Raw genomic sequence first — 16341 nt, forward strand, 5'->3', positions numbered from 1 at the left:
ATTCGCCGGCATGCGGTCAGCCAACTAGATTCCAGCGCGGGACATCCACGCTGCCTTGCAGGGAGAGTTCCAGGGACTTTGCACACTCGGCTGCTTATGCACGCAGCTCCATAGCCACTCATCCCGGGGCCTCCCCGGCACGTAGAGCGGGAAGGTCCTGCAGTGACAGCAAGTGTCAGCTGGGAGCTTCCCGTCCAACGCTCAGCGCTTGCAGCCGGGGAAGCACAGGCCCGGGAGGCCGGGCGCCCACCTCCGTCCACGTCCGCGCGCCGCGTGGCGGTGGGTCGTCCGTCCATCCCCTGCGCGCCGCGTCGCGGCGGATCGCGGGTCTAGTTCCCGGGCTTCCGGCTCCCACGGCAAATGATTTGTCTGCACGAGGGATTGTCATCAGAGAGAACGCGTCTGGACGCAGCATACGGAGACCACCAGGGTGCAACCCCGCCCACTCGTGGGGCAGGCCTCGGTGAGCCATGCCTCCCTGCGGAACACGAGTGTGTTCTAGGGCACCGAGGCGCCCGGGCCGCGCTGAGCAGCCGCCAGGCCAGGCTGTGACCGTGGGCGCCCCCGGCCGCTGCCCGGCCCCAGCAGGTGCGGGCCACAGCCTCCCACGGCCTCGGGCCTCCGGTGCGCGAGTGCAGCATCCTCCCTGGCGGCGTCCAGAGCCGCTCGGGGACGGACCGGAGGGAAGACCGCAGGTCTTCAGGACCCGGGTCTGCGCACACCGCAGCTTGAAACCAGGCAGACTTTTCAAGCTGCTTGCGGTGAGGATGTGCCGCGTCTTCCGTCCTACGGCAGTTTTTACTGACCACGGAGACCCTCCCCGGGTACACCACCGGCCGAGAGACGCGTATACCGCCGCTCCGGTACCGCACGGCAGGCATTTTTCCAGCGACGGGAACGGAAAAGACCTTTCTTAGAAGCTTTCAACGCGCGGCACAGGAGTGCGGAGCGCAGCACCATTGCGTCCGCGGGACTAGGGGAACCTCTCCGCGTCACTGAGCCCCACCGCCACCCCCTACCATTGCCTCTGGCAGCCGCCAGTCTGTTCTCCACCCACCAGCTGGGGTTTATGTGTAGATTCGGCAGGTAAGTGAGATCATAGGGTATTTGTCTTTCTCTGACTGACTCCGCTTCGCATGATTTCATCCTCTCCTATGGCTGAGTGCTATTCCCTTCTGTATGTACACCACACCTCGATCCCTTTGGCTGTCCACAGAAGGGGTTGCTTCCAAACCTTGGCATTGCAGAGAATGCTGCTATAAACGTAGGGGGGCCCATATCTTCTCAAACTCGTGTTTTGGTTTTTTAAAACATTTTACTTTTTTATTTGACAGAGAGAGGGAGAGCACAAGCAGGGGGAGAGGCAGAGGGAGAGGGAGAAGCAGGCTCCCTGCAGCGCAGGGGGAGCCTGATGTGGCCTGGATCCCAGGACCTTGGGAGCATGACCTGAGTCAAAGGCAGTGGCTCAAACAACTGAGCCATCCAGGCGCCCTCAAATTCATGTCTTTGTTTTCTTTGGGTGAATGCCCACTGGTGGAATTGCTGGGTCGGACGGTAGCTCTATTTTTAAGGTCTTGAGGAACCTCCATACTGTTTTCCAGAGTGGCTGCACCAGCCTGCATTCCCACCAACAGTGTAGGAGGGTTTCCCTTTCTCCGCATCCCCGCCAACATCTTTTGTTTCCTGAATGGTTCATTTTAGCCAGTCTGACAGGTGTGTGGTGGTATCTCGTGGGTTTTGATTTGTATTTTCCTGATGATAAGGGGTGTTGAGCATCTTTTCATATCTATTGACCATGTGTTCTTTGGAGAAATGTCTGTTCAGATCCTCTGCCTGTGTTTAAATCAGATTGTTTTTTGCTCTTGAGTTGTAGGAGTTGTTTGTACTTTGCATATTAGCCCCTCACTGGATAGATCATTTGCAAATATTTTCTTCCATTGGGTAGGTTGGCTTTTCATTTTGTTGATGGTTTCCTTTGTTGGGCAAAAGCTTTTTATTTTGGTGTAGTCCCAGTAGTTTATTTTTGCTTTTGTTTCCTTTGCTTTTGGTGTCAAACCTAAGTTTGTTCTTTATGGAGCCGGCAGGAAATACAGTTCTGTAATCATAATCAGATAATGCATGCAAATGTTTAGCTTCTTTCTACTTACAAAGGGCGATTTGGTGCCTATTCATGCAGCATAATTCTAGGCATTCATGCTGAGTGTTCTTTGTGTGCTGGTGGTTTTATCCCAGCCTGCATTTATGATGACCACAGTTAAAATCATCACAGCATGTTTTTGTATAATTATGGCTGCATATTTGAAGTTTGAATAAAGTCTGTGTGTTTATCAGACATACCAGCGAGACCCGGTTTTGGCCCCAGAGCACTTATAATCTCTCAGTCTCATTCTAAAAAGCTGTATTTTCTAAACGAAGCGAAATAAGAGTCCATGTGGGGTTCCTGATCTGGCAGAAGTTTGCTGCTGTCGTGGAAATGGCTGTCTTCTGGTTTAGGGGCAGGTGGGAGTGTGTCTGGGCTTGCTGGTCCAAGCGACCCCCCATGAGCACATGTGTGCTGAGTGCTTAGTGCTCAGGGAAAAGCAGACCACATCTTGACCTGCTCCAGTCTGAGGAGGATCGTTCGACGTTGCTTACATCTTGCTGACTTCCTGCCTTCTCTTTGCTGTTTGACCTCTAATGCAGAATTGGTGATAATTATTTGCAATTACCTATTTCTTAAACACACATAATAGTTTAAATTGCAAATGTCTGCTTCTGGGAATCCACTTTCTAAGTACAATTGTATATGTTATTGTCACTTTAATCTTGGATTTATCAAGCTGGAAAGAAATCACACTTCATTTAGTCTTACATTGTTTTTTTTAATCACTTACCACTAAATTCTCTTGACTTCCCTTGCTTGAAGGGTTAGGAACAGGTCAGGAGAGGGGAAGGGGAGGGGGGGCAGTGTTGATGCTGAAGGCAAGGTGGCCAGCCTGTGACAGCATGTCTCCAGGAAAACATGATCCCGGCACATTGCCTCCCCATAAATTAAAATTCTGCTAATTTTAGAATTTGAGGGACCTAAAGGTCATCTGCGTTGAATCCCAACCTCCTGCATGTTACAGATGAGAAAAACAGAATAGAGGTTAGTATCTGGAGGAAGGCGTTCAGCCCCTGGGAGGCCGGACAGGAGTGGGGGCTACCTCCCCACAACTGCCCTTTAGCACTTCTCATGCTCAGGCGCCACATCCGATGTATGATTATGTAGCAATCCATCGTAGGTGCATCCTGGGTCATTCACCACAAGAGCTAATGGTCTTTAGTTTGTGACTTAGTCATTTTAAGTAAAAGTGCTAGTCTATACCAGTATAGAATTTGAAAATAAGTACTTCAAAAACAATCTTATTCATCAAAAGAAAGAAAAATGGGGTGTCAGTTAGGCATCTGCCTTCGGCTCAGGCCGTGATCCCAGGGTCCTGAGCTTGAGCCCCGCATCGGGCTCCCTGCTCCTCGGGAAGTCTGCTTCTCCCTCTCCCTCTCCCGCTCCCCCTGCTTGTGCTTTCTCTCTGACAAATACCTGAATGCATGCCAGTCCAGGCTTCATGCTGCATTTCCTGGACTCCCTTCCCACGGCCCCTGAGCCGACTTAGGGTCAACCAAGTAGATGGGCTCACGGGAGTCTTCACTGGGAACCAAGTGAGGTGTGGAGTGCTAGGGAAGGAGGCACTGACTGCTGGAGTGGACCTTGTAAGCCACGGTGTGGTTCTGGAGATGGAGGAAGAGGTCTCTTTCCAGTCCTAGCAGCTGGTTCTTCATTGCATTGGGAACAACACCTCTGTTAGCCGCCCCCAGTCCTGTGCTGTGGCTTTGGGAATTACCCCTGGAGGCTCACTAGAGTCTGAATATTCATCCTTTCCACAGTTCTATTAGCGTATTAATAATCTTTTAGGCGGCCTTTCCACCTAAATAAATGAAGTTCGATTCCATTCTCTACAACTAGACTCTCAAAATACTGTAATTCAGACCAAAATGGCATTTTCTTGGAGTGCAGCTGGGGGACCCAGGATGGGATAGATAAACTAGAGCTGGATTTTGTACCACCCTGAATGCCAGGGAAGAGGTTTGGGGAGAACGGAATCTGTGGGATTGGGTGAGCAGCAGGCAGAGGTGGTTCAGCGCGCGGTCAGGTGTGGGGAGGGAGGAGGGGGGAGGGCAGCGGGACCAGAGCTGAGCGCAGGGTCTGGGCTCAGTGCTAGGGAGCAGTTAGGCCAGATGGCACTTTGCATGCCCGTGACCTCGGTTACAGCCGGACGATGCCGCAGCTCTAACCAACAGGCTACCATCTAAAGAGCAGGATTTCCTAATGTCAAGGCCATTAAAGAAACCCAGAACTCTTTCCATCAAAATCAGCTCTAGTTGTGTTACTGCGATCCAAGGAGGCAGATGGAAACCTCTAGAATGCACAAAGAACAGCTTTTCTCCTCTAGTATCTCTGGTTAGCAGAGCAAGTCACCAGTGGGCTACTTAGAAGCCACCTTAGAGTGAACAGACTAGGATTGCATTTCCGCGTCCGGCCAGCCACATTCTGAGCGCTGTCGGGGCTGCGGCCGCGGACCGCACACGGAGGGCCACACAACACCCCCATCTACGAGCTCGGAACACAGTTGCCTCCAGACACAGACCCGCCTCCACAGCCCCTGCAGCAGACAGACCCTGGCTTTCAGAAGCACCCCGCGACTGGCCGGGGCTCCTCTCCCCTGTGTGCCATGTGGAGCACCCCGCAACCCCGCCCGGGCTCCTGTCCGCTGCGTGTCACGTGGAGCACCCCGCGACCCGACGGGGCTCCTCTCTGTTGTGTGTTATGTAGACAAAAGTACCTTTCATTGATGTGTAACCTTCCGACTCACATTTCTATAATATGTATGTTTTTTGCCAATTAAGTTATTGTCAATCTTGTCGTGGGTGTGCTAGCAGAGAGTTTGTTCCCCGACGCATGCCCTCTGCACTGTGCACACAGGGGGGTGTTCGGGTCAGTGGGAGTTGGGGGCTGAGGGATAAAGCAGGGAGCAAGAATATATTCCTAAACTGGTGGCCTGAGAACCTGCTGGAAATGAGCATCTACACAAGCCGAGGTTCTGGACTCAGACAGCGACTGGGGCGACCCCTCTGACCTGTCATGGGCCAACAGCTTACACACTTGGAGACCTCGACCTGTAGGTAAGAGTTAGCCTTCCAAATGCCCGAAGGCTCAGAGCCTCGGGAGCCCACGGTGTGGGTGAGGGTTCGCACCGTGCTGGCAGGTCTGAGCAAGGGGTTTTCAGGGGAATGTCCATAAGTGGATTTTTAAATAATATCTAAGTGGAGATACACAGTTGAGAGGTAAATAAAAGTCGAAAAAGAAGTGTTGACCAGAGAGACAGGAGAAAAGTTCTAGTCACAAAGATTTTTAGCTGAAGTCATAGGAGTAGGCATTTTTCTAAAGCAAAAAACAAAGTAATGAAATTTCAAGGCTGAACATTTTACACTGAAAAATAAAGTTAGTAAAGATAGAAGTTGGCACCACTAAATAAGAGATAGACAACTACATGGAAACACTAGAGCATGTATTTTCACTATTTAAAAAAAACCCTATTTTGAACATCTAATATATATCTAATACTGCTAGATGTTGAGACAGTGAGGAAGAATGATCAGATTTCCTGTTAAACACGGTAGATTGAACAGAAGCAGTTACGTATGTATCCTTCAAAACCTCTCTAAAATTAAAGCACGATTTCCGAAAAATATAGCCTATAAAAATAAAAGTGACTCAGCACCAGCAGCAGAATTTTGGAAGCTGGCAAGTAGATGGGAGAATGGTAATGGAATTATTAGCGGACCGGACAGAGCTGGTGCATAAGCATCAGGAGCCCAGTGCAGCGGAGACACGGGCAGGACACCCTGAGGATGGACGCAGGACAGACGGGGCCAGGTCCCATAGGAGCAAGTGGGGGTCCAGCACACAGGCAACGTGCAGAAGGCTGTCCCATCCAGGGCAGCGGCAGACCCAGGCTCTCTCCGAATCAGGGGTCCCAGCGGGATGAATGGCAGGGCGTCTGTTTAGCAGGATGTTAAAACAGAGCCGCGGCCATGACCTTGCTGCAAGCCTTCTTTGCAAACCAGACGTCCAGAACGAGTAATAGGACTTGTAGCCACGTACCCGTAGGGAGGATTAAATCATCAGCAGTGGGACCTTTCTCAAGGCCTCTTTGGGGAGACATAAACGGTGTTACACCTTATAAGTACATCATACCTACTGAGGGCAATTTTAAGGAAATGACTCAGCAGCTCAAGAGTCCCTGGGAGTTGGGGTCCGGAGACTGATGAGTGAAACATGCCTGCAGCATCTAAAGCTATGGGTAATGCAGAGAGTGGAGCAGAGCAGGAGAAAATATGTAAAAATCAAAATTAGGAAAGAGTTGTCTTTCCACCAGTAGCGGAGCCGAGGACTGGCCTCCTGAAGTGGGGAGGGGCTCCCGCAGGAATGCTGGCCCCAAAGGTGCAGCTGCTGTCCCAGCCGCCAGGACTATCCCAGCGGCCAGGACTCAGCCCTTCGTGACGGTCCGCTCTAAGGCCTGCCTGCCCAGAGCACCCAGAGTCTGGGGCACCCACCCAGTAAGGGACATTTGCCTTCTCCCTCCCTCCCTCTCATCTCTCCCAGCCTGGGTGGTCAGCGTAGCTACAGTTGCTGGGAAAGTGAGCACAGGAAAGGAGACGCCGCCGTGCACCTGCCCCGCCGTGGGCCTTGGCAGAGACAGTGATAAATCCTCAATTTAAGTCAAAATCAGAATTGTATTTTTATAAAGAAGTGGATAATTTCCATCACTGAACTGATACCATGCATGTGACCTAAAGTGACAGAAGAACTTGTTTAACTTAAAAGGGAGCAGAAAAGTCCTAGGCCTGTGTTTTTTATCCAAGAAAGAGAAGCTCTTCCCACAGCAAATAAACTTAGTTTATTTCTAATGACATCCCACAAATTCAGCTTGCACAAAAACTGCCCAAAACCAGCTCCATAACTCTGGTCATTCACGTGTGGAGAGTGTGTGTGACCCCACCCTCCCACCCCAGGGAAGAGAGACAGACAGACACAGGACGGACAGATGGAGAGGGACAGAAACTTCAAGAGAACAGGAGGTTATAGAAAGTGAACGTGCAGTTAACAAAAAGAGCCAGGAACTTAAAATCTGATACAAATCCTTGAATTCCATAGAAGTTGTACTTAAGTCGACACACCTTGTAGAAGGTAAAGCCACAAGAAAGAGACTCTAAACATGGAAAAAAATATGAGACCATTGGAGGATCTGTTTAGGATCTTCAACATCAGTGACTTCAAGGAAGAAAATGGGGGGGACGAAGCTTTCAAATAATTCAAGAAAATTTCCCCAAACGGAACCGGTTTCCAAATTGGAAGCGCTAGCCCAGAAGTGAATACAGAGCTGCCTCACAGGCCTGGACTGAAGGCCTGGGGTTTGGGAGGGGGCAGCGGGTGAGGGACTCGGACCACAGGGTGACCGCAGCTGTGAAGAAGGCACCGTTGACTCCAGTAACGCAAGGTGTCCTCCAGGAAAGGAATTTGTGACTCAGGGATAAAATCGTACAATCAGTATTGATCTAAAAATTATGCTACATTTACAATGGGAGGATGGGGAGGTGTGTGTGTGGTCAGAAGAAGGGGGAAAGAATAAGAAAAATCCGTACAGCGTGGAAAGCCACTGATAATAGCTAACAAGAAAAAAATCAGTATCGGAGCCATGTTGGTGAATTTGCGGGCAAACCTCAAACGCAGCTCGAAGTTGAAAGCGGTGGTGTCTGGGGCAAAGGCAGTGAACCACTGTGTGGACTGGTGGGCTAGTTGTTACAAAAACCTTACAGACTGATTTGACTTACTAAACTACACAGGATGTAACTAAAAGTTAATACAAATGCTTAAAGCACGATGGAGCCAGTTATGTGCAAAACTCGTTCTCGGGAACGAGGGAAACTGAGGTACGAGCTGAGAGTTTCAGGGGTTGAGGAAGGACAGCTTCCCTGATGTGGCAGGTGCTGCGTGCAGGGTTAGCTCAGATCTTCAACCCTCACGAAGCGCGTGCTGCTGTGAGCAGCCGGCTAGAACCATCCTACAGTTTGACCAAGACCACAGCTAACTCCCGAACGCAGGCGTCCGCATGGCCCTGCCCACCCCGCCCGAGGCACCGCGTGAGCAGGGCTGGGTCCAGATGGCGCCCACTGGCCCAGCAAGCCGAGGGCCATCTGCACGGCCAATGTGTGTTCTGACGTTAACTATTTCGGGCTGTTCCCCCGGGTCCAGAAGGAGGGAAGAGGAGGGAAGAAACCTTGCTCTCTGCTCAGCCTTGGTTGTTGCTGGTGCCTTTGATTTTGTTAATATTCTGCGCAGATTTTATCATCGAGACCTGCAGGAAGGTTAGTCCTACCAGCTTGTGAGGCTATGACTTTGATATTATTTTACTTCTAGATTTCTGTCCATTTAGAGTTCATTTCTGCATATGGTGTGAGGGGTGAACCACTTTTCCTTATTTTCTCGTTTATCTTTTTTTTTTTTAATTTTTTTAATTCTTATATTATCCCCATACATTACATCATTAGTTTTAGATGAAGTGTTCCATGATTCGTTGTTTGTGCATAACACCCAGTGCTCCATGCAGAATGTGCCTTCCTCAATACCCACCACCAGGCTAACCCATCCTGCCACCCCCTCCCCTCTAGAACCCTGTTTGTTTCTCAGAGGCCATCGTCTCTCATGGTTCGTCTACCCCTTCGTTTATCTTTTTCTAAGTGGTTGCCCCACTGCCTGTTACCGTTCACAGATCTTCCCGTTTGCCTTGGTTGGTGAGATGCCACCTTCTCTACAGACTAAATTCCCATGCGTGCGTGGGTCGTTTTCGTGACTTTCTGTTTCAGTCCATTTGTGTGCATGTCAACTGGGCCAGAACCATGTTGCTTCCATTACAGAGGTTTCAGAGTATGTCTGTAAGAGCTGATAATGCAGGTCTCCTGTACCTCTTCCTTGTTGGCGTTCCCTAGTTTTTGAGTTTTTTCCCCTGTGTGCACTTCTTTGGCCCCAGGCTGTGTCCTGATGGATCTCAACACAACTGTACAAGGCCCACGGGGTCACGGGCCTTCCAGCAGCTCCTTCCCTAAGTAACTAGAAGAGGCTCGTGTTTCCTAAAGGAGTCTGGGCTTTTTCGCCCTAAACATTTAAAAATAGAACGTGGTTAAGAGAATTTATAAATGAGGACAGGGCATGCCTCAGTAAGCCAGGCAGCTCTCTGTGGCACAGTTCATGTTTCAAATCTCTCCGTCCTTCAGAGTGCAAATACACTTGGAGGACCCAGTCCCAGCACACGGTCGCCTCCTGACTTCCTTACAGAATGCTCAGCCACACGGCCTGCATGTGATGTTTCCCTAAATCCTTGCTGTTCTGTGAACTGCACAAACACGAACACATCAGGAGACCAAGTCTGAGCTGGGGCCGGTTAGTGTCCCCCTAGGAAGAGGGATACACCTGCTAGGAGACGGTAAAGTATCACCCACACTCTGGAAGGGAAGATACGTTCTTGCCACCCATACTGTGCAAGAGTAACTCAAAGCTGCAAATTCAGTAACTTGGCAAAGCAGAGCTGTGGCAAACCCCAGGAAGTTGTGCTAACGGGATATTTGATGGGCAAGTCTAGAACATGTTAGCCCCCTTGTAAAACCTGCCTCAGGTTATAACACACCAGGAACTCAAATCCTACCATTGGCATCAGGATTTTGGAACTCAGAGGAGTGTGTGAACGAGGTTTTGTTTCGTATCACCGTGTTGGGACCAGGGTGGACACTTGCAATGAATGATCGCCACGCTCAACAACGTGGACGAGCCTCGAAAGAATTGTGCTGATGAAGGAGCCTGAAGGCTTTATGATTTCAGATTCTCAAAAGTTCTAGAAAATGCCACACAGTATGTTGTGACAGAAAGCAAATCAGTGTGTCTGATGAGTGAGTCCCAGTCCCTTCTGAGGGAACCTTACAGGTCAGCCTAGAGACTATGGTAATGCAAGGCTTGTCAAAGCAGGCGGGGAGGGAGGGATTGCTAAGGAGCACGGAGAGACGGCGGGGCGATAGGCGTGTTCGTTATCGTGATCCTGGCAATAATTGCACAAGTGAACGCGCATGTCAGGACCCATCACCCTGATGTGCACACAAATGCTCAGTGTATTGTGTGTCAGGCGTACCGAGAGCGACAGACGGGGGAGGGACGAGAGGGGACGAAAACGCAATTGGATCACTGAAGTCACATGTAGTAAGAAACAGCAGTGAGGACAGTGGCGTCTGCAGGGTCTTCCCTCTCCTCCGCAGTATTTCTGGGGGAGTCGTCGGTTTATCTTTGCGGATGAGAAGGCAGAACCTCAGCTGTTCTCACACCAGCAACACCTGGCAGGTTCTGCTGTCCTGTCCCAATGCTCAGAGCACACGGGCTTCTGGGACTCCAGGATGCAGTGTTCCAGCCCTCCTAGACGCTAGGACGTGCGCGTATGCTGAGTAAGAACTAGTGCTGGGTATTTGGAAACAGATACTTCCACTCAGACATATTCAAATTAGTTTTAGATATCTTTTCTTTATCTCTCTAGAAATGTATTGGTCATAATAGAAAGGTAGCTGCTGTTAGTTCTATATGGTTTTGGTTTTGTTTTCAGCAATTTCAAAAAATGACTACTTGAAATTGTTTTGACGTTTTGCTAATTCTAACTTGAAAGGTAGTTTTACCTTTTGAAATTGGAGACATTGTTCCCTATCCAAGTCCCAAAAATGGTGACAGGAAATTCTTAACTCGGTATCTTCCCCAGCGTAGCTGGTCTTCCCGGAAAGATTCATAGCGGTCAGTCAGTCGTGAAGCAGGTGGGATCTCTGTTATTTTTAGATGTAAAAGGATCACGGCCTGAAGTTTTAAAGTTTTCGCCCACCGCATGTATTAAACAAACAAACCAAATGGTCCTACAGGTTACCTGGTTACCGTAACGCAGCAGGCTCAAACCCATGCGGGCACTCGCTCACTCAGGAAATAGTTTACACAGGCAAATGTAAAAATGTGCTCTGTCTATGTTAAAGCTGTCTCAGGAGAACATGTCAAATAACGAGGAAATAGCTTCATTATACGTTAATATGTCAGCTTTTCATGGTGTTACCTTCAACTAGAGCAACTGAAAAAGAAACTAGTTACCTTTCTGAATGTAAGAAAATAATCCTGTTTCCCCTTATATGTTGCAGATTGGAAATCTGAGCAGTGTGATAAAAAGTGATGCATTGAATATGAAAAACAATGAGTTTCATGTTGCAGCATTTTCAGGAGCGTTCGTGCGGGGAATGCCCTGGGCTTGAGTTAGGAAGCCTGCCACGCAGTGAAATGCAATCCAATTCCCCAGACTTTTAAACACAATCTCTGTGAAATGTTAATGATGAGTGAGTCCCAGTCCCTTCTGAGGGAACCTTACAGGTCAGCCCAGACACTATGGTAATGCAAGGCTTGTCAAAGCAAGCTGGACAGTAAAAACAAAGTGCATGGTCAAAAAGATCCCTCCATCCAAATTTGGGGGCTGGGCAGCACAGAGCAGAGCTTTACAGAGGAGACCGTGTTTAAAATGGACTCTGAAGGTATCAGGTTGAGTCTCATAAAATTGCCAGTGTTTGAGCATCATGGTCCACAAGAAGACTACAGAGACAGTATGGATTCCACCCCATTTGCAGGGACGCAGAAGGAGGGGTAGGTGGGGAAGCAGGTATGTCTAAGGACGGCTGCTCTTCAACTGCCCTGGGCGTTTGGAGGGGGCACATTCCTGAGAAGGGGCTGGGACCAGGGTCTGATGTCACATTTTGTGCAAAGTGGAGGCACTGAAGCCTTCCTAGTAAGGATGTTGTAAGTCCAGAGCTGGGTTTTATGGAAACCAACCTGAAAACCCAGTGAATTGGAGTGAGGATGGGCATCTGGAAAGCAATCATTCCAGAATTTACTGCAGTAGCCTGGGCTTAGACTGAAATAGGTTCATCTGCAATGTGAATAGGAAGCAGATGTCTGGAGGAGAAGTGGGGAGGGGGTCCACGGTGCTTGGCAGTTGATTAGCTCTGTAATCTAGTGATACAGAAGAAACATAACTCCGATGGTTGGAGTCTAGGCGATTAGTGGAAACTGGGAATAAAGGAGGAGGTGCATTCGGAAGAAAGATCATGGTCTTGGTTTTAGGTAGTCCAGATAAGTTGGTCAGGAGAGAGCTGAGCCAAGTGCAGGATCTGGAGAGTGCCACTCTTGTGAAGAAGGTATTTACTGAACATCTGAATGTGTCCATCACTGGGCAGCCTGCTAAAGACTGAACAGTGGTCCCAACATCATGACTGAGGCACAGGAGCAATAATGGGATCCTGAGAGTCATGGGACAGAACACCATCCCAAAGAGAGAAGACAGGATGAGGGCCCAGGAGGAAGTCCAGTGACAGATTCTGGGGGACAACCGATGTGTACGTGACAGGAGAGGGAAGTGGCAGCCACATCAGGTCAGAGGAGCAGTGGTAAGATGAGTTGGACCCGTGGACCCCAAGGGAGGACAGGCGTGGGCAGGAGCCCTTGCCCACCCTGCAGAGAGATCGAGGAGAATCTGTCAGTGTTGTCGGTTCTGCTGTGACATGTCGTATGACCTTGGAGAGTCCTTATGTCTTCTGGGCCTCATTGTTTCCTTCATGTGTAAAATTACACGACTGTACAAGATGAGTTCTCAGCACTCTTTGCCTAAAATCACTAGATTTCTCTGACCGTTGAACACAAGCAATCAAGTTAGGTAGGTATGAGATTGATTTTCCCCCAATTAAACCTGAGGGCCTGGTGCATCTGTGTGTATGGTAAGAGCACTGAACACAAGATCCACCTTCTTAACAAATGTTTCAGTGCGCAGCATTGTGAACCACACTGCCCATCCCTCCAGCTAGTGCATCTCCCATAACCGAAACTCTTCAGCTTCTGAGCAGTGGCATCCCTCTGCCCCTCCCCTAGCCTTGGGCACCCATCTACTCTCTTTCTCTAGGAGATGGACGAATCTCGGTACTTGCTGTAGATGGAATCATGCGGTACTTGTGCTCCTGTGACTGACTTATTTCATTTCCCATAAGGTCCTCCAGATTCATCCATGTTGTCACATGTGGGAGGATTTCGTCTTCTTAAGGCTGAATAATATTCCACTGTACCCAGAGGCTACATTTTCTTATCCAGTCATCTGCTGACGGACATTTAGTTTCCATATTTTGGCTACTGTGAATAAAGCTGCAATGATTTTGGGAGTGTAAATCTCTCTTTGAGATCCTGATTTTAATTCTTTTAATTTTTCTGGGATTGCTGGATCATATATATGACTGTTCTATTTTTAATTTTTTGAGGAACCTACATACTGGTTCTCACAGTGGCCGCATCATTTTGCATCCCCACCAGCAGTGTAAAAGCAACATCTACGATCTCTCTACGTCCTTGCCAACACTTACTATTTTTTGTTTTTTGGATGACAGCCATTTTAAACAGGTGTGAGGTCATATCTTATTGTGCTTTTGATTTGTATTTCCCTGATGATGAGTGATGTTGAGCATTTTTGCATGTGTCTGTTGGCCATTTGGATGTCCTCCATAGAGAAACGTCTATTCAAGACCTTTGCCTGTTTTTAAATTGGGTTATTTCCTTTTCTGCTGTTGAGTTGTAGCAGTTCCTTTCATATTCTGGACATTGACTTCTTAGGTTTATAGATGGCAAACATTTCCTCCTATTCTGTAGACTGCCTTTTCACTCTGTTGATTGTTTACTTTTCTGTGTAGAAACCTTTAGCTTGAAGTAGTGACATTTGTCTATTTTTGGTTTTATTGCTCGAGCTTCTGATGTTATATCCAAGAAATCACTGCCCAGACCAATATCACGAAGATTTCCCCCTATGTTTTCTGCTAGGAGTTTTACAGTTTCAGACCTCACATTTGAGTCTTTAATCCACTTTAAGTTTACTTTTGTGTGTGGTGTGAAGTAAGGGTAAAGTTTCATTCTTTTGCATGCGGATATTCACTTTTCCCAGCACCACTTACTGATGAGACTCTCCTTTCCCCATTGGATATTTTTGGCATGCTTGTTGAGGATCAGTTGGCCGTATATGCGTGGGTTTATTTCCGGGTTCCCTATTCTATTCCATTGGTTCAAATGTCTGTTTTAATGACAAAACCATACTGTTTTGGAGACTGTAGATTTGCAATATATTTTGAAATCAGGAACTGTGATGCCTTCAGTTTTGTTCTTTCTCAAGTTGCTTTGGCTTTTTAGAGTCTTCTTTGGTTCCACATGAGTTTTAAGGATATTTTTACCATTTCTATAAAAAATACCATTGGTATTTTGATAGGGATTGCATTGACTCTTAACAATATTAAGTCTCCCAAGCCATGAACATACGATGTATTTTTATTTGTCTTCTTTAATTTTTTTTTTTTACCAATATTTTCATAGTAGTCAGTGTACAAGTCTTTTCCCTCCTTGGTTAAGTTTATTCCTAAGTATTTCATTCTTTTTGATGCTTTTGTAAATGGGATTATTTTCTTAAATTCCTTTGCAGATAGTTTGTTACTAGTGTATATGATTTTTAAAATGTTGGCTTTGTATCCTGCCACTTTACTGAATTTATTAGTTTCAAGTATTTTTTTGTGGCATCTTTAGGATTTTATACATATAAGGTCATGTTATCTGCAGACAGGGGTAATTTTACTTCTTCCTTTCCAATTTGGATGCTTTTATTTCTTTTTTGCCTAATTGCTCTGGCCAGGACTTCCAGTACAATGTGGGATAAAAGTGATGAGAGTGGGCATCCTTGTGTTGTTCCTGGTCTCAGGAGAGAAGCTTTCAGCTCTTCATCATTGAGTATGATGGTGGCTGTGGGCTTGTCATATACGGCCTCTGTTATGTTGAGGTACATTCACCTCTACCCACCCTGTTGAGAGTTTTTGTCATAAATAGATGTTGAATTTTGTCAGATGCTTTCTCTGCTTCTATTGTTATGATCATTGATTTTTATTCTTCATCCTGCTAATGTGGTATATCATGTCGATTGATTCACATATGTTGAACCATCCTAGGAATAAACCCAACTTGATCATGGTCTATGATCTTTTTTTTTTAAGATTTTATTTATTTATTTGAGAGAGAGAGAATGAGAGAGAGAGAACACATGAGAAGGGATAGGGTCAGAGGACGAAGCGGACTCCCTGCTGAGCAGGGAGCCCGATGCGGGACTCGATCCAGGGACTCCAGGATCATGACCTGAGCCGCAGGCAGTCGCTTAACCAACTGAGCCACCCAGGCGCCCGGTCTATGATCTTTTTAATGTGCTGTTGAATTCTGTCGGCCAGTAGTATTTTTTTTTGGGGGGGGGGGCTCATTATCACTGCCATTTTTAAATGTCAAGACAGTTTATTTAACTAACTATAGTTGTTTATGAGATAGGATACGTTTTTAAAATGCTTAGAAGCTCAGCTCGTTAGCAATTAAAAAGTGGGTCCAAGGGAAAAGCCTTGACACCTGTATTATCAAATCATCATCTAGTTAAGCTGAAAAAGCTGTCTGCTCAAAAGTGGAAAGACAGAGTCTTATAAGTTTGTGGGGTTTTTTTTAAAGATTTTATTTATTTATCTGACAGATAGAGAGACAGCAAGAGAGGGAACACAAGCAGGGGGAGTGGGAGAGGGAGAAGCAGGCTTCCCGCCGAGCAGGGAGCCCGATGCGGGGCTCGATCCCAGGACTCCAGGATCATGGCCTGAGCCGAAGGCAGTCGCTTAACAACTGAGCCACCCAGGCGCCCCTAGACAGAGTCTTATATTCTGGTTGTTTGTCTTGCTTTTTCTTAAGTTGAAGTTTTCCAGAAGGGAAATATTTATTAATATATTTATTAATAGATATATATTTCTAAAAGGAATATTTACTAATATAAAGTATGCATCATTGGAAAACAGCCCTCATTTCATGCTTCCCTCAGAGTACTACCCAATGTCCTTCCTTGTTGAAATGTGTCAATTAATGACTATGATAGACTATAATTTTTTTTTAAGATTTTATTTATTTAAATGAGAGAGACAGCAAGAGAGAGCGAGCACAAGCGGGGTGAGGGTGGAGGAGCAGAGGGAGAGGGAGAAGCAGATTCCCTGCTGAGCAGGGAGCCTGATTTGGGACTCGATCCCAGAATTCCGGGATCATGACCTGAGCCGAAGGCAGACACTTAACCGACCGAGTGACCCAGGTGCCACCCGCCCCCCCCCGCCCCG

This window comes from Neomonachus schauinslandi, chromosome 2 (assembly GCF_002201575.2).
Source record: "Neomonachus schauinslandi chromosome 2, ASM220157v2, whole genome shotgun sequence".
In the NCBI taxonomy this organism is placed as follows: Eukaryota; Metazoa; Chordata; class Mammalia; order Carnivora; family Phocidae; genus Neomonachus; species Neomonachus schauinslandi.